The sequence below is a fragment of the Gracilinanus agilis genome, chromosome 5, assembly GCF_016433145.1.
Source record: "Gracilinanus agilis isolate LMUSP501 chromosome 5, AgileGrace, whole genome shotgun sequence".
Lineage (NCBI taxonomy): Eukaryota > Metazoa > Chordata > Mammalia > Didelphimorphia > Didelphidae > Gracilinanus > Gracilinanus agilis.
In genome coordinates, this window is record NC_058134.1 from 128,990,372 (window position 1) to 129,007,328 (window position 16,957).

Genomic DNA, 16,957 nt, shown 5'->3' on the forward strand with positions numbered 1-16,957 from the left:
GTAGACTGAGAGCTAGGCCTAGAGATTAGAAGCTCTGGGTTTAAATCTGGCTTCAGACACTTCCTAGCTATGTGACCCTGGGCAAGTCACTTAACCTCCATTGGATAGTCCTTACTGCTCTTCTGCCTTGGAACTGATACACAGTAAGGATTCTAAGAAAGGATGTAAGGGTTTTAAAAAAATAAATGAAAAGAAAACCTATCTGATAGGGTTATTAAAAGCCTTTAATGAAATACTATATGTAAAGTATTTAAAACACTATATGAAAGTTATGGCTATTAACCACTTCTCTCAATAATGTACAAAGACTTAGAAATTAACATATAACCTAAATCTTACTTTGCTAAGACAGTGCAATTTCTCTTCAATGCAGTGAAAATTTTTAGAAATTACTTCCCCCACCTTTGCTTAACCAAGCACATTTTTTTGGTATGGCTGTTGTCTACCACTTTACAAGCTAATTTATCTCTCTTATAACACCTCATTTCTTGAAACAGATCAGCTGACCTCAGAGAACCTCACCAGGATTAGGAAAAATAAAAAGATTGATGCCTCTAGTAAAAGTTCAGTCTAACTGACTGTGGCAACCATAATAGAACAATGAGACAGAGAGCCAAGACTGGATTTCAGCTCAGGAAAAAGCCCCTCAGCATTAGAAATTTAGCCCACTCCACTAAATGGAAATCCTAGTTATAGGTTACAGCAAATAGATTCCTATTCAGGAGCCAGAGACTTTTCTGATCTCTTCCCCCTCTAGTTCTTAGCACTCTTTCCCTAATATTTATTTTCTTGTATTCATGTTATACATCCCTGGTACAAGGTAAGATCCTTGAGGGCAAAGAAATTTTTATTTTTGCCCTTCTACACCCAGGGCCTATCCCAGTGCCTTAAACCTGGTAGGCACTTAATATGTGCTTATTAAGCTGCAGTGAACAAAGATTATAGATTTAGACCTGGAAGAAAATTTAGAAGACATCGAGTCCAACTTTCTTATTTTATACATGAAGTAACTGAGACACCAAGAAGTTAAATGACTTACTCAAAGTCACACAACCAGTATATATCTAAAACAGGATGTGAACCGAACCCTTCTTGACTCCAGGTTCTGAGTCTTATCCATGATACCATGCTCCTTATTAGGAAATAAGGGTAAATCAGAGGATAGATGAGATAGTGGTTTGATGAATAGAAACAGGGAAGAAAATCTAAACAGATCGAGAGAGAGAGACAGAGAGAGAGACAGAGAGAGATGGATGGAGATATATATAGAGAGAGAGACAGAGAGAGATATGGATAGATAGATAAATAGATAGATAGATAGATAGATAGATAGATAGATAGATAGATAGATANAGATAAATAGATAGATAGATAGATAGATAGATAGATAGATAGATAGATAGATAGATAGACAGACAGAGCATTCACTAAATATTTCTTGTTTGCCAGGACTATGCTAAGTGCTGGGGTTATGCATACAAGCAAAGAAGACAATTTTGCTTACCCTTAAGAATGTTATGTCCAAGTATGTGGAGATCTCTTTATCATCTCTGATAATCTGATGACAGTTTAGTTGATAAGGAAATAAGGACAGGACAAGGGAAATGTCTTTTACTTCATGCTTCCAGCTCTGGCTCCAGGAGCATGGAGTTTATTATATATATATTTCAAGTCTCATTTCACACAAAAGAACCCCCCCGAAACTTTGCAGATGCGCAGAAGTTACAAATTATGTCACATCAAAACACAAAACATTGGCTTCAGAATAGACCAAGGCCAAGGCTGAATTTTGACTAGGTTCTTATCAGAAAGCCAAGTTGGGGAGTATTTTGGCCTTAGCTATAACAGGCAGCAGCATTCCTTGCTGTGTTAACACTGTTAACCCCTTAAATTCAGGTTTGATAGGAACTTAAAGCTTTTCAGTAAGGCCATAATATTTTTCAAGAAGAAATCACAAGGATCACAAAAGGGGTCAAAAGAGGAGTCTCAGATTTTTATCTATTTTCTTATTGGCTTCCCACACAAGTAGGAGTAAGACCATCTAAAAAGAAGTGGTGGAAATGGAGGAAATGGTGCGTCCTGATTATCATGTGGTATGCCAAAATAGGATTTAAAGCTATCTCAAAGAATTTTGCTATTTTTTTAGCTCTATAATAATCCTTTGGTATTAATGTTAGTAGTGTGTCATTTTTATTAAGTTTTGTTTCAGAGATGTATTTAAAGTTATCTCAAAGAAAACAAGAAACCACAGCTACCTCATGTAAGGCTTTTACATTATGAGCAGCAGGAATTCATAATGACTATGACTTTCAGTATGAGCGATCTGAAAGAGTGTTTATTAGTAAAGGACTTTGTATACTAAAGTTATGACAAATCAGATCCATGGCTGCTCTAACATGATTTTTATAGCATGCAAGACACAAGTTCTGAAATATCCTTCATAGTCAAGGAATATCAGAAACTCTTACACTCTGAAGCAATAGAAAGAGCACTGACTTTGGAGTCAAGAAATCTATGGTCAGATTCTACTCATGTCACTTATTGTGTTTCAACTCAACCTTTAACATTAATTTCCTCACCTACAAAATGAAAAGGCTGGACTAAATGGCCTCCGAGGTATATTCCATCTTTTTAGTTATGATCCTGTCTCTGAGATCATACTTACAAGAGATGCTCTAAGTTCTTAGATGGAGACAGAGAAGTCAAGATATGCCAGAGGACAAGGAATGAGGAAAGAAGAATTGAAGTTTTTTAATATGGAATTGAAGTTTTTAAAAGATAAAAACAATTTCCTATTAACCTTGTCTTTTTAAATATTCCCTAACTCCATCGGGAAATAGATCTACATTATATACACCCAGTTACAAATTCTCTTTTGTAAATGCTTTTATTTCATTTAAAATTTTTTTTGAAGAGCTTGTTTATTCAAATACTTCAGAGGTTAAGGCTCTGGAATTTTTTTTATCTCAGACACTGTGTCTCCAACACTTTATAGCAGCTGAGACAGGGCCTTAGATTTCATCTCTGCTTGCAGCCAATTTGTATGATGTCATGGAAGAGGCTTTAAGATATGAAAGTTTATGATATTGTTCAGCAGCAGGATGTCAATTTTCTCTGTATTATCAAAGAACAAATGTACTGAGCAAATGCAATTCCATCAGTATTATAGGACATTGTAAACATTTTGAGAAATATCTAATTCTAATACATTTGTTGACAAATCTATAAATAACTCCAAAAAATGCTTATGTATGCTATGCTTTTCATTGCATGAAATAGCATATCTCTCTATCTTGAACGGCTGAAAGATTTCTAAAACCAAATCAAGAAATCAATTATATCATTTTAGAAACTGCAGATTAATTCCAGTGACTTAAAAAACAAAAGCAAATGATGGATTTTTGAGGTGATTACACCCATAATTTGTGAACTTAACTCTGTCATTTTTCTTCCAAGGAAAATAAATGCAAAAAAAGCTGTGAGTGTGCCCAAAAGATACACATCTATAACTAGATCCTTGGGTCAATTTCTTTTTTCATGTACTTATATAAAGAAATTATGACCTCTAATAAAAAATTAAAAATAACCTCATAGAAAGTGATCTGTCAAGGCCAAATATAAACACTTGAAGCAATTAGGAGGATATGATATGTGTTGATTTATTATGGAGTCAAGTCATGGACCCAAAGTAGTCTAGGCAAAGAAAATATTAAGAGATGTTTTGAGAGGTAGTGATTGTCTTCTACTCCAAAAGACTGTAACTATAATATTTTCAGTTACTAAGTTCTTAAGGAGATTCATTCATAAAAGTGCTTGAACTTATGCCAAAGAATTCAAGAAGCTTTAGGCTGGAGAAAGAAAGAAGAGGTCATCTAGCCCATTCTCTTATTTTGAATCATGTCTTCAACAACATATCTAACAAGCATTCATCCTGAATCCACTTGGAATATCCAGTGACATTAAATTCATTATCCTAAGAGTAAGTTCATTCAATTTTCAGAAAGCTCTTTCGTTGTTCAGAAGTTTTTCCTTATATCAAACAATATCCTCCTCCTCTTTGTAAGTTTTGTAATTTTCTTTTTCATTATGATCTCAATACATGTCAATGAATATGAACTTTTTGCATTTACAAAGAAATAAAAAAAGACTTTTATATGAAATTATGACATTCTGTCACATTGTTTTCAAATGAAATGCTGTTTTTGTGTGTCCCCTTCTTCTCTCTTCTAAGTATTTTTTAAATGTTTTAAAGCTGTTCCTTCTCTTTCTTTACTTTTTTTCTTGCATCGTTATCACCACTCACCTACTCTGACACCCAAACTTCCATGACGACCAACATCCATACCCTCCCATTTAATAAATAAGTTTAGACAAGTAAAAAAAATGCATACAATAGCTATGTCTGAAAATGTATATATTGTTGCAAACTGAGGGTACCTGCTTTGTTCCTAATTCTTTGCTACAAGAATTGATGCCATGAATATATTTATTCCTCCAGAGATCTTTTCCCTCTGTCTATAATCTCTTAAAGATATAGCAGTGATATCACCAATTCAAACAGTATATTTCATTTATTGACTTATTGATATGGTTCTAAATTTCTTTACATTGGTTAGAACAATTCAAAGTTTTATTAATAGTGTATTCATCTACCTGCCCTCCTGTGGCCTCTCCAGTAGCTGTCATTTTCCTTTTCTGTTATTTTTGTCTACCTATAATTTCTACTGATTGCAACTGAGGGTGCTTTCTAGAAACAAACACAACAAATCTACTCCCTCCTCTACATGACAGACCTTCAAATATTTGAAGTCAGCTTTTTTTTAGCTCTATTGATCATCTATTTTCCAAGTTAAACATCACCAGTCATTTCAAATAATTCTTGTGTGTTGTGGTTTCAAGTTCCCTCCCCAAACTAGTTATCTCACTTTGGACATTTCCCAGTCTGTCAATTCCCTTTACAAAATGTGGTAGCCAAGAATGGGAAGGGAGGAAATATATATGTGTATACACACACATATATTTGTTAAATATATTCTGATCAAAATTAAGTTTAGAGGAACTATTACTCCCCTCATTTTAGACACTATGGTTCCTTTATATTAATCATGCTAATTACTTTAAAAGTCCATAAATTCTAATAATGCACTTCTATTAATAAAGCCATAATGGTTGACAACATAGAAGTTGATTTTAAATCCTATGTTTAGGTTAACATTATAATTTTCCTCTTTGATTAGTGATAGCCAGGACTCAGTACCATTTGGGCATCAATCCATTGCTATGATGATATTGATAACCTTATATGACTCTTATTTAAGAACTTCAAAAAGGTGAACATAAGAGTATAGAAAAGTGGAAGAAAATTTTATCCTCTTTATCTTGTCATTTTTAAGTCCAAAAAAAACCTTTTCCTTTTTTTTTTAATAGAAATAGAGATCTATGTGTATTTAACACTGCATATCGTGTCACATGATTTTTTCCTGTGTTGGTTGGTTTTGCTAAACTAGATTTTCCTCCTCTTTTAGTTCTTTGTTATAAAGAATGAGAGGGGGGAAAATACACTGGAAAATATAAGTGAAATAAAAACAGTGGTTATTAAAGCAATTATGTTTTAAAATCTTTGTAGAATGACAAGCCCATTAAAGAAAAGTTAAGATGGCTTTATTGCTGAGTATATTCTCACTATAATGGTTCTGAGAATTGTCCCATTCGTTATATTACTCAGAACCATTGATTAGCCCATCAAAATAGTAGCGCAGTTTGGTATTGATTCAAATGTGTCAATTGTACTGATGCTGGCAATGCAGATCAGAGGTCATCTACCTTTTAGAAGTGGAGTAACAATCTGCTTATCCTTGTGCTTGGAAGGTGAAGGAAACTATTAAAGGTAGAATCCTGGAGGGGAAAACAGGATGCCAAGCCCAGACTTTTCGAATGTCTCTTTTCTAATCATTGTACTAAATAGTGATTCATTAGGGTTAATTTTTTTAAATGTGTATACTTCCTAGAAGTGTTAGGCCTATCTGCCATTCATACTTTTCTTTTCTTTTCTTTTTTTTTTTTAACCCTTGTACTTCGGTGTATTGTCTCATAGGTGGAAGATTGGTAAGGGTGGGCAATGGGGGTCAAGTGACTTGCCCAGGGTCACACAGCTGGGAAGTGGCTGAGGCCGGGTTTGAACCTAGGACCTCCTGTCTCTAGGCCTGACTCTCACTCCACTGAGCTACCCAGCTGCCCCCTATACTTTTCTTTTAAAATGAACATTTCTCCTAGAAAAATTAGCATTATCCATATCCACATTGTTAGTGATAATTATTGTAAATCTGTAATCAAATTGATTTCCTCCCAATATAAGATAAAACTTATTAACCAATAGAGTTGACTGAAAGTGAAATAGAAGATTTCCTCGAAAAGTCTTGAGTTTTCCATCACTGAAGGTCTTCAAACAGAGAGAGGATGCTCACTGGGAAAAGATTTTGTAACAAGGAATCTTGTTCAGATACATGTTAGACTGTACAAGGTACCTTCTGACTGAGACTCTTTAACTTTGTATATCTATATGGGGAGGGGGCACATTATAAAACTTGAGCAAAATTGTTCTACTGGTATGTGTTCTACACAATACAGTCATATTCCAGAGTGAGGGTGAGGGTCTTAAGGATGAGATCTGACCCCAAGGAGTGTAGGATCAACATCCATATGTTGGAAATAGGATCACATCCAATCCTTGCTGCAATAATTGTGAAATTTGTCTCCAATAAGACCATATCTTCCTTTATGTCCCCAAACTCTCTTACTCTGCATTTCTCCATGAGGTTGTACAAGTTCCCAACCTCACCTCTTTTGACCCTGCTATTGGTCTTTCAGAACTGCTACTTGCCACAGTCATGCAAATGTCACTGGGAAAATTCTGCCTCCATACTCTTCCAGAAATGCCTGTCCCACAAGGCAGGCTCACAGAGGCAGATGTTCCTGAAAGGATGGGCTCTGTGCTTGAAGGTAGTGATCAGTGAGGAAGATTTTCATTTATATTTCACCACTAATTCATTATGGTAGGACAATGTAAGTCATGTAAGATGTGCAGACCTGGGTGGATTATGATAGGGATCAAAGATATCATGACATTTTCTCTTTCCTTAACCCATTCATTTTCAGAAATTTCCTGTGATTGTTGAGGACATCACCTTCCTTCCAGTCACCTAGGTTTTCACAATCTCAATATCATTTTCTGCTCCTCATCTTACTTTATCCCTCCCTTCCACCCACATATCTAAGAAGTTGCCAAATCTTGTTGGATTTGCCTTCATATCTCTGATATCCGCCTCTTCTCTGCTATACATTTCCAACCTAGGTCACCTAATCACCTCTTCCCAAGACTTTTGCAATAACCTACTAATTGGTCTTCCTGCTTCAAATCTTATCCCTCCTTTAATCCAACCTCCACAAAACTGTGTCAGTGATTTTCCTAAAGCACAGGTTTGAATATATCACTCTCCTACTCCATAAACTCTAGGAACTAAGAAAACATGCACATATTGGGAATGCATGCTTATAAATTTTTTTCTTAGAGGGCTACGCAATCAAAAAACTTTAGAGATTAATGAAATAGAAAATGATATGGGACAATTTGGAGCAAATTTTTAAAATTAATTATGGTTTCAATACTATTTCAGTAGACTGTACCATTCAAAATGGATTAAAATATCTCATAAAAGAGATTATTTTAAAACATAATAAAAATTAAATCAGAGGAAAAATCTAGATTAAAAGATTGCATGTAACCTAAGATAGTATAAATGCTATTTTTAAACTTAAAAATATGCTTACAGGAGTACTTTGAGGTCTGAAGTCACAAAAATATACAAATGTGATCTATTTTTAAATTGTTTTCTATCACTAAATTTTCCTTTTCTTTTCCATATCTAAAAGCTATCAACTCTGCAGCTTCAATAATGACTATTACAGTACAAATCCTTCCCTTAATATTTCAAAATTCCAGAGTAATTTGATTATAAGATTATACACTTGGAGCTAGAAGGAACCTTAGGGGTCATTTAGCCCAACCCCATTTCTCAAATGAGGAAACTGAGGTCCAGGAGGATTATTTTGCCAAGGTCAGACTGATAGTAAGTGGCAGAATTGAAATTCAAAGATTCAAGTCCAAGACCTACAATACTAAATCCATTACTCTTTGCATTGTAGCTTTAAATATTTCCTCTCCCTTATCAGCCATACAAAATCATTCAACAAGGTAAGTCAAGCCTTCTTTGTCTGTCCCTTTCATTTTTAATAATTTCAACCCAGTGTGGACCCTCATGTACATCATCTCCTGGTTCTGCTCACTTCGCCTTTCATTACTTAATATAAGTCTTTCCAAGTTGTTGTTTTGTTTTTATGATTATCTCATTAGTCATTTCTTATTGCATAGTACTATTCCATCACCATCATTTACCTGAACTTGTTTAGCCATTTCCCAATTGATAGACATCCTTCAATTTCCAGTTCTTTGTCACCACAAATAAAGCTGCTATAAATATTTTCATCCAATTAGGTCCTTCTCCCCTAACTTTGATCCCTTTGGGATATAGACCTAGAATTGGTTTTGCTGAGTCAAAAGGCCCTTTAGGTATATTCCAAATTGCTCTCCAGAATGATTATATCAGTTCACAGCTCCACCAACATGGTATCAGTATCTCAGTTTTCCCACATCCCCTCCAATATTTATTTTCCCCTTTTTGTTAGATTAGTCAATCTGATAGGAATTGAGAGGGTACATCAGAATAGTTTGAATATGTGTTCCTCTAATTAATAGTATTTGGAGCATTTTATATGACTAAAGTTAGTTTTAATTTCTTCATTTGAGATATGCCTGTGGGTCTCCTTAATTTCAATATTTATATCCACCCTCGGGCCACCTATTTTGCATCATGATGACAGGATCCATTTCATGTATTAGTATGGTCAGTTTGATGGTGATCAATCTCTTTGGACTGAAGAAAGGCTATCCTTTATATATTTTTATATTTAAATAGCAGATATACTCCTATAACTAGAATTATACTTAAAGTTCAAAGGACCAAAAATCTGGAGTTGGAGGGGATCCTAGAGGCCATTAAGTCCAACTGCCTCATTTTATAGATAAGAAAATTGAGATTCTGAGAGAGTGACTTGCCCAATGTCACACAGCTAGCAAATATCTGAGGGTTTCCTGATTCCAAGTTTAGTATTCTAGAATCTGCTATTCTATGATCTTTAGCAATTAGAACCTTCTAGATCTTGTAACTGTGTTCAAAAACCCAGGGTCAATCTCTATGCCATGCAAATAAGCCTAACTATTATCTTCTTTAGCATTCCACTTCCATCATTTAGAGTAGAACCTTGAGATATGACTATGTGAAAATAATAGATACATTAGCAGTTGTACTACAATCTTTAAATAGAATGTATAATTAGAGGTTGTCTTTCATTTCACTTCTCTACTAATACATGAAAGAAATTTCACATGAGGTAGAAATATGTAGCCATATGCTTTCTTGCTCCCTATCCAAGAAGTTGTTTAGTTTAAGAAATCATTCCCATGTACTCTGCTACTGGGATAATTTCCCCAGAAATATTTCAGCTCCCCTCTTTTCAGTTCTTTTCTTTCTTCCATGCAACTTGGCAAAAATCAATAGTAAAAATACTAGCATTTGTGTAGTGTTTTAAGATTTGTAAAACTGCTCTTAATTTTTCTCCACACAATCCCAGAAGGAAGGTGCTTTTATTATCCCCATTTTAGGGATAAAGAAACTGAGACAGAGATAGGGTAAGTGACCTGAGAAGGGTTTGATTTGATCTCAAGTCTTCCTCACTCTAAATCTATCCTTTTCTCCATCGTACCACCTAACTGTCTTAAAAGAGAGAAGGATGATTTTGTCTTTGTAGTCTCTAGGACTGATTGTCTTCCTCTAGTTTAAAAAAGATTTTTAAGAGCTTGGCAATGTTACACCAAGATTTTCCTTCTAATAGCAGATATTTGAAATTACCATGCAAGGGATAATTTTACTCACTTATCAATTCCTCTCAATGAGATTTCCCTTTCTCTTCAAACTTAATTGGCCAAGTTCAAATATATATCAACTATTTTCTTAAGGAATTTGCTATTATAAAACACCAGACCAGAACATAATGTTTAAAAAAATGTTGCGTTGCTGCCTTTTGTTGTTTATATCATAGGCATTCTGGAAAATAACCCTTTTTCAACTCCCTTCCCCAGAAAAGGAAACCCATTTTTGTAACAAAGAAGAAAGTTAAGCAAAACTAACTGATTAACAGACCACATATGACCATATATATAATATTCTGTCCTGGTAAGCTCTTCTTGCTTTCCATTCCCTCCTCTAAGGGAAGTGAAGTACATTGTATTATCTATTCTTCTGGATTATTGGTTTTTCAATTACTCAGTTTGGCTTTCTTGTAATTATCTTCAGACCATTATTTTTTCTTTTTCTTCCTTTTTTTAAAAAATATTTTTCCATGTTTACATGATTCATTTTCTTTCTCTCTCCTCTTCTCTCCCTCCTCCCAGAGCTGACAAGCAATTCCACTGGGTGTACAAATGTTATCACTTGATATCTATTTCCATATTATTCATTTTTGCTATAGAGCGATCTTTTAAAGCCTAAACCCCCAAATCACATACCCATATATAAAAGTGATAAGTGATGTCATATGTTTTTCTTTTGCATTTCTACTCCCATAGTTCTTTTTCTCAGTGTGGTTAGCATTCTTTCTCATAAGTCCTTCAGGAGTGTTCAGACCATTACTTTAAAAATAAACACCCTATAAATTGAACATCTTTGGTTGTTCAGAGATTTCACTCTGTCCAACTATTTATGTCCTCATTTGAGGTTTCCTTGACTAGAATGATTTGCCATTTCCTTTTCCAGCTCATTTTTACAAATGAGGAAACTAAGGTCAACAGGGTGAATTGACTTGCCCAGGGTCACATAGCTAGTAAGAATCTGAAGGCAGCTTTGAACTCAGGAAGAAGAGTCTTCCTTCCTCCAAGTCCAGCACTATCCACTGTGCCACCTAACTGCCCAAATTAAACATAGCAAGTTTTAAAAACTGAAACATGAAGTGATTTCATTCATTTTCTATCCTTCTAATGCCCCAAGAATGCTTAATAGCAGCCCATCAACTCTCTTTCTTTTTTTTTAATCTTTTCCTCTCTTTTTCCATCTCTTTTTTCAAACTAGCACCAGCTTCATCTGAACACTGAAGAACTTATCCTCTGGACCTCCAAATATTTTTTTCTTTTGTCATAATTAATTATTTCTTAAGATAAAGATGCAATGTAGTGCAGCCAAATCAGAGATGGCTTTGGAGAGATCAGACCTCCTTTCAAATCCCAGCTCTGTTACTTAAACACTATTACTTATGTGACCATGGGTATGAAATACCACTTAATGTCAGAGTTAAGACTATGGAAAAACCACTGATATTACACATCTTATATATACATATATTAATATATGCTAATATTTTAATATTAAGTCATTTAACATCCATTTAAAATTTCTGGAGTCAGTTTCCTCATCTGAAAAATGATAGGATTAGACTAGATGGACTCTGATGCTCCTCCTAGTTCTATATATATTCTCCAATAAAATATGAAGTTCTTCACTTGGGAAACTTTAAGAAAAGGACAAATGAAAGTGCCTTTCATTTCTCTGATTCTATGGAGCTCTGCTATCAGTAACTAAGATGGAGTGGTCAGGTTTTTGTTCTAGGGAGAAAGAGTAAGAGAGCACCAAAAATATTTTCCAAAACCTGCTTCTTCCCTTGTCTGGGCCCATATTCCTGGCCAAGTATGACTCAGATCAGTCAACTGGTCCAAGGTTCAAGATGGAATTGGAATAAAATGATATAATCATATACTATCTAATTTTTAGCAAAAGGAGGTTTATTTAACAATGACATGGAAAGACTATTCAATGAGGATATACCAATGGTTCAGTTAGACAAAGCTGTCCTGTGCCTTTGCATTTGCCATGATGGCAAGTGTCAAACCTAAAGAAGTCCTGACTCCTCCTTGTGCCCTGCACTATTCTATTTATTAACAAGAAACTGTGTCAACAGTTGGAGGCTTAGTTTAATGCTATTAAGTCTTAAGAATCTTATAACTAACTTTTAGTGAGGGAAAGCTAGGTAGCTCAGTGGATAACGTGCCAGGCATGGAGACAAGAAATTCCGTGTTCAATTCTGGCCTCATACACTTCCTAGCTGAGTGAACCTGGACAAGTCACTTAATTAAATCCAATTGCCTAGCCCTTACTACTTTTCTGCCTTGGAACCAATACTTATTATTGATTGGAGGACGGAAGATAAGGTGGTGGTTGTTGTTTTTTAAGAAAATAAAAGCAACAAGGGGAAAAAACTCAGACTACCAGCAGAAAAGGATGTTAAAGATCCTGTAGAATAAACCTTTTGATATACAGATGAGTAACTGAAATATATAGGTATTGTGTATTTCTCTATTTGAATTTGTCCTATTTTTTTCAGAGTAGTTATTAAGATTAGATATTGGTTGGAAATAACCTATGCCAATTTGCTTGCCTTCTCTTTTTTTCAATTATTTTATTATATACATAGTAACCAACAACAAAAACCATTTAAATAAACAAATGAATAAAAAATGATATGCAAAACCACAAACTCCCCATTGTTTACAATTTATTCAAAATATGTTATATATGCATGCTAATATAAACATCCTCTGCTTTTGAGTTCTCTTTAGGTTTGTTTTAATATATATTTCCCTTATTTTCTTTATATTTCCAATTTTTGTCTTTTCTAATTACGTAATACAATCTATTACATTCAAATATTATAATGTGTTCAACCATTTTTCTCCAGTCACTGCATTTGTGTTATTTCCAGTTATTTTGCCATGAATATTTTCATATGTACATAGCTTTTTACTCTCTTAATGATGCCCTTAGGGCCTAATCCTCATAATGGCTTGCTGCCACAGCTGTGCCAGGCTAAAGGTGCTAACCACAACTGGCAGGGAGGAAGCTGGAGGAGAGGCATGGAGGGGCGGGCAGCCTGGTCACAGCCACTGCTCTCCATCTTGAGCTTTAGCTTCTTGAGGTTTTGGCCTCAGGACACATCCAACTCTGCCCCAGCTTAATCTAGTCCATCAAGAGGGCAGATAAGAAGCCTTCAGAGGGCAGGGAAGTTCAATCTCCAACACCCTATCCCAACAACTGCCCTGAGAGTTTGCTGACAGAACCCAGGGCAAAGGCTGCAATTGAGACAGAATACCTTGATAACAAAGTGGGAAGCCCACCTCCCTTAAGCCTCCACACCTCCACACCTACCACAGCTGCCAGCTGGGGAAGATCTGACCTCAGGGCTCATTTATAGTCAATCACCATAATCTAGTCAATTAGCAGAGCAGAAAAGAAGCCCCTTCAGGACAGACTATCCCAAACCCACAGATCCAGCAAATAATCAGAGGAGCAAGATTATAGCCAGTGTTGGGGGGGGAGGGGTAGTGGAGAAGGAAAAATAAGTAAACAACAAAAAAAGAAAAAAGAAATTACAATCAAATTAGTAAACAAAAAGCAAATGGAACAGAGGAGGACCAAGGAACACCAAGCAAAAATGCAGAAACTCCAGCAAATTGGACCCAGGCTTTGGAAGAACACAAAACACAATTCAAAAAACAATTCAGAGAGGCATAAGACAATTGGGAAAAGAACTTAAAAAGCAAAATAAGTCATCTGGAAACAGAGGCATATGAACTAAAACAAGAAAATAGTGTCTTGAAAGCAAGAATTGACCAGCTTGAAAATGAGGAAAAGAAAGTGAAATATGACCCTCAAAGTAAAACAGACCAGAAAGAGAAGGATGACCAAAGGTCAGGGATGAAATTTAGTCTTTAAAAATTAGAATCCAACAATTAGAAGCAAATTACTTCACAAGGCAGTAAGAGTCTGTAAAATAAAATCAAAAGAATGAAAACATGAAACACCTCATTGATAAAACTACAGAACCAAAAAATAGATTCAGGAGAAACAATTTAAGAATTATTAGACCACCAGAAAATCATGACAAAAGAAAAAGCCTAGACATCATTCTACAGGAAATTATCCAAGAAAACTGTCTTGACATTCTTGAACAAAAGGGGAAAGTGGAGATTGAGAGAATCCACAGATCACTTCCTACATTTAATCTTCAATTGACAATGCCCAGGAATGTTATAGCCAAATTCAAGAACTACCAGACCAGGGAAAATATACTACAAGCTGCTAACAAAGGGAAAAAATAAAAAAAATCAATTCATAACTGCTCTAGCAATGTAATATTAGGCCTGTTTCAGCATGTTCCTATCAGTATTTAATTTGAACAATTTACCCTTTAACATACATTGCTAGGACCATACTTAAATAGACTGGTCTCTAGGCAGCAGACATAATCTCTTACAAAGACCATACTCTTTCCAAAACTAAATCTTTCCATCTTGGTCATACCCAGTGAAACTTTTGTTCCAATGCCACAATACATCAGGAATTGAGTATTAACTCTATAACATGATAAATGTTAAAGTAAAACTTTTGTAGAATATTCATGCTGTCTAAACCATTTTTGTCCTACCAGAAACTGGGTTTGGATTATGTATATGCTCAGGCTTAAATCTACTACTAGCCTCATACAGGTGAGTGGGCTCTCCAGGTATTTATTATATTTAACTTATCTAACTTAACTTTTTTCTTATTTATTTTTGGTTAGATTTATCTAATTCTGAGAGAGGAAAATTAAGGTCTGTCACTATTATTATTTTACTATCTCTTTTCATCTGTATCTCAGTTTTTCCTTTAAAAATCTGAATGCTATTAACACTTGGTCATACAAATCCAATATTAATAATGCTTCATTATCCATAGTACCCCTCCCCCCAATGTACTATAGTTATCCTGTCCATCTCTTTCAATTATATCTATTTTAGTCTCAACTCTGTCAGAGATCATGACTTCTCTGGATCAGCTGAGGCATAATATTCTTTTCAAGCCCCTCACCTTTACTCCATGTGTGTCTTTCATTTTCAGTGTGTTTTTTTGAAAATAAAATATTGTCAAGTTCTGGTTTTCGATCCTTTCTGCTATCCATTTTCTTTCCATGTGTAAATTCATCTCATTTACACACCATGTCATAGTCTCTAGCTGTGCATTTCCATCTACTTTGTTCCTCTTTATTGTGTCCCCCTTTTCTTTTTTTCCTACCTAATCCCTCCTCAGCTATCTAATTTCCTCTCCTCTAATTTCCTCTAATACCTCTCCAATTTCCCAAAATCCTACCTTATCCTTACCCTTCTTACAAAGTTACCTAGTTAAAAATTGGCCCATCTTTCCAAAAGTCTCTCCTTTGCCCCTTCCCCTTCCCTTTTAATTCTTATTCTATCCGTCTTTTCAAAAATCCATTTCTTATTCCTCCAACCTTGCCCTCCAACCTCTTGATATAAATTTAATTCTAAAAATTCTCCCCTGTATTGTCCTAAGAGTCCTTCCTCTATCCCATCACCTTATTCTCCTATCTCTTGACACATATTCTACCTCTAGATATCCCTTCCCTTACTTATCTCCTTGTTCTCCTTTCTCTTAACCTATATTTCCTTTTCTTATCTCCTCTGTCCTCCCAAGGGATACCCAGTCCCTCCCTTGTCTTTTCCCCCTTCCCTTACTTATCTCCTTGCCCTCCTTTCTCTTTTACCCATCTTTCCTTCTCTTATTCCCTCAGTCCTCCAAGGGATTCCCAGTCCTTCTCTTATCCTTTCTCCTTTCTCTCCTGCTTTTCTATATGTTGAGATTTTTATCCTTCTAAATGAGTATATTGTCCTCTCTTTATCCCAGATCTAATGAGAGTAGGGTTCTAGTACTAGCCCTCCATCCTCTCTTCCCCTTCTCTATGGCAGTTCTCTGCTCATTCCACCTTCATATGAGATAGCCATTCCACCTTACATCCTCCTGGTCTATTCCATTACCATTTTGGATCATTTCATTTCATTTACCTCAACCTCAAGTCTTCCATCCATGCACATCCCTTCAAAATATGGGAGACGATGCCATTACTAGGGACTATAGATGACATTTTCCCATAAAGGAATCAAACAATTTGACCTCTTGGGTTGCTTAGGATTAGTCTTTTATTACCTTTATATGTTTCTTATAGATCAGATTTCTGCTAAGTTCTGGGTTTTTCCCCAGGAATATTTTAAAGTCCTTTAATTCATTAAATATCCTCTTTTTCCTCTTTTAATTATGCTCATCTTTGCTGGATACATTATTCTTGGTTGTAAGCCCAACTTTTGCTCTTTGAAATTCTAAGTTCCTTGTCCTGTGTTCTTTTAATGTGTGGCTGCTAAGTTTTGTATTACTTTGACTGTGGTTCCACAGAATTTAAATTGCTTTGGTTTTTTTTACCTTGTTTATAGTATTTTCTTCTTTACCTTGGAGCTACAAAACTTAGCAATGATATTCCTGTGTATTTTCATTTTTGAGGCTCTTTAAGGTGGTTATTGGTGATTTCAGTTTCTATTTTATCCTCTCATTCAAGAATTTCTGGGTAGTTTTCCTTGATGATTTCTTGGGGTAATGTATGTAAACTCTTTTTTTTATTATAACTTCCCAGGAATCCAAATATTCTTATATTGTCTCTCTGTGATCTGTTTTACAGATCCATTGTTTTTGTCATAAGATGTTTCATATTCTCTTTTATTATTTCATTCTTTTGATTTTGCTTTATTATTTGTTGCTGTCTTAGGACATTATTAGCTTTTACTTGTCCAATTATAGTTCTTAATATATTATTTTCTTCTATGAATTTCTGGATCTCATTTTCCATTTGGATGATCTTTCATAATTTTCTTTGTTTTCTTGCATTGCTCTCGTTTTGTTTTTGTTTTTGTTTT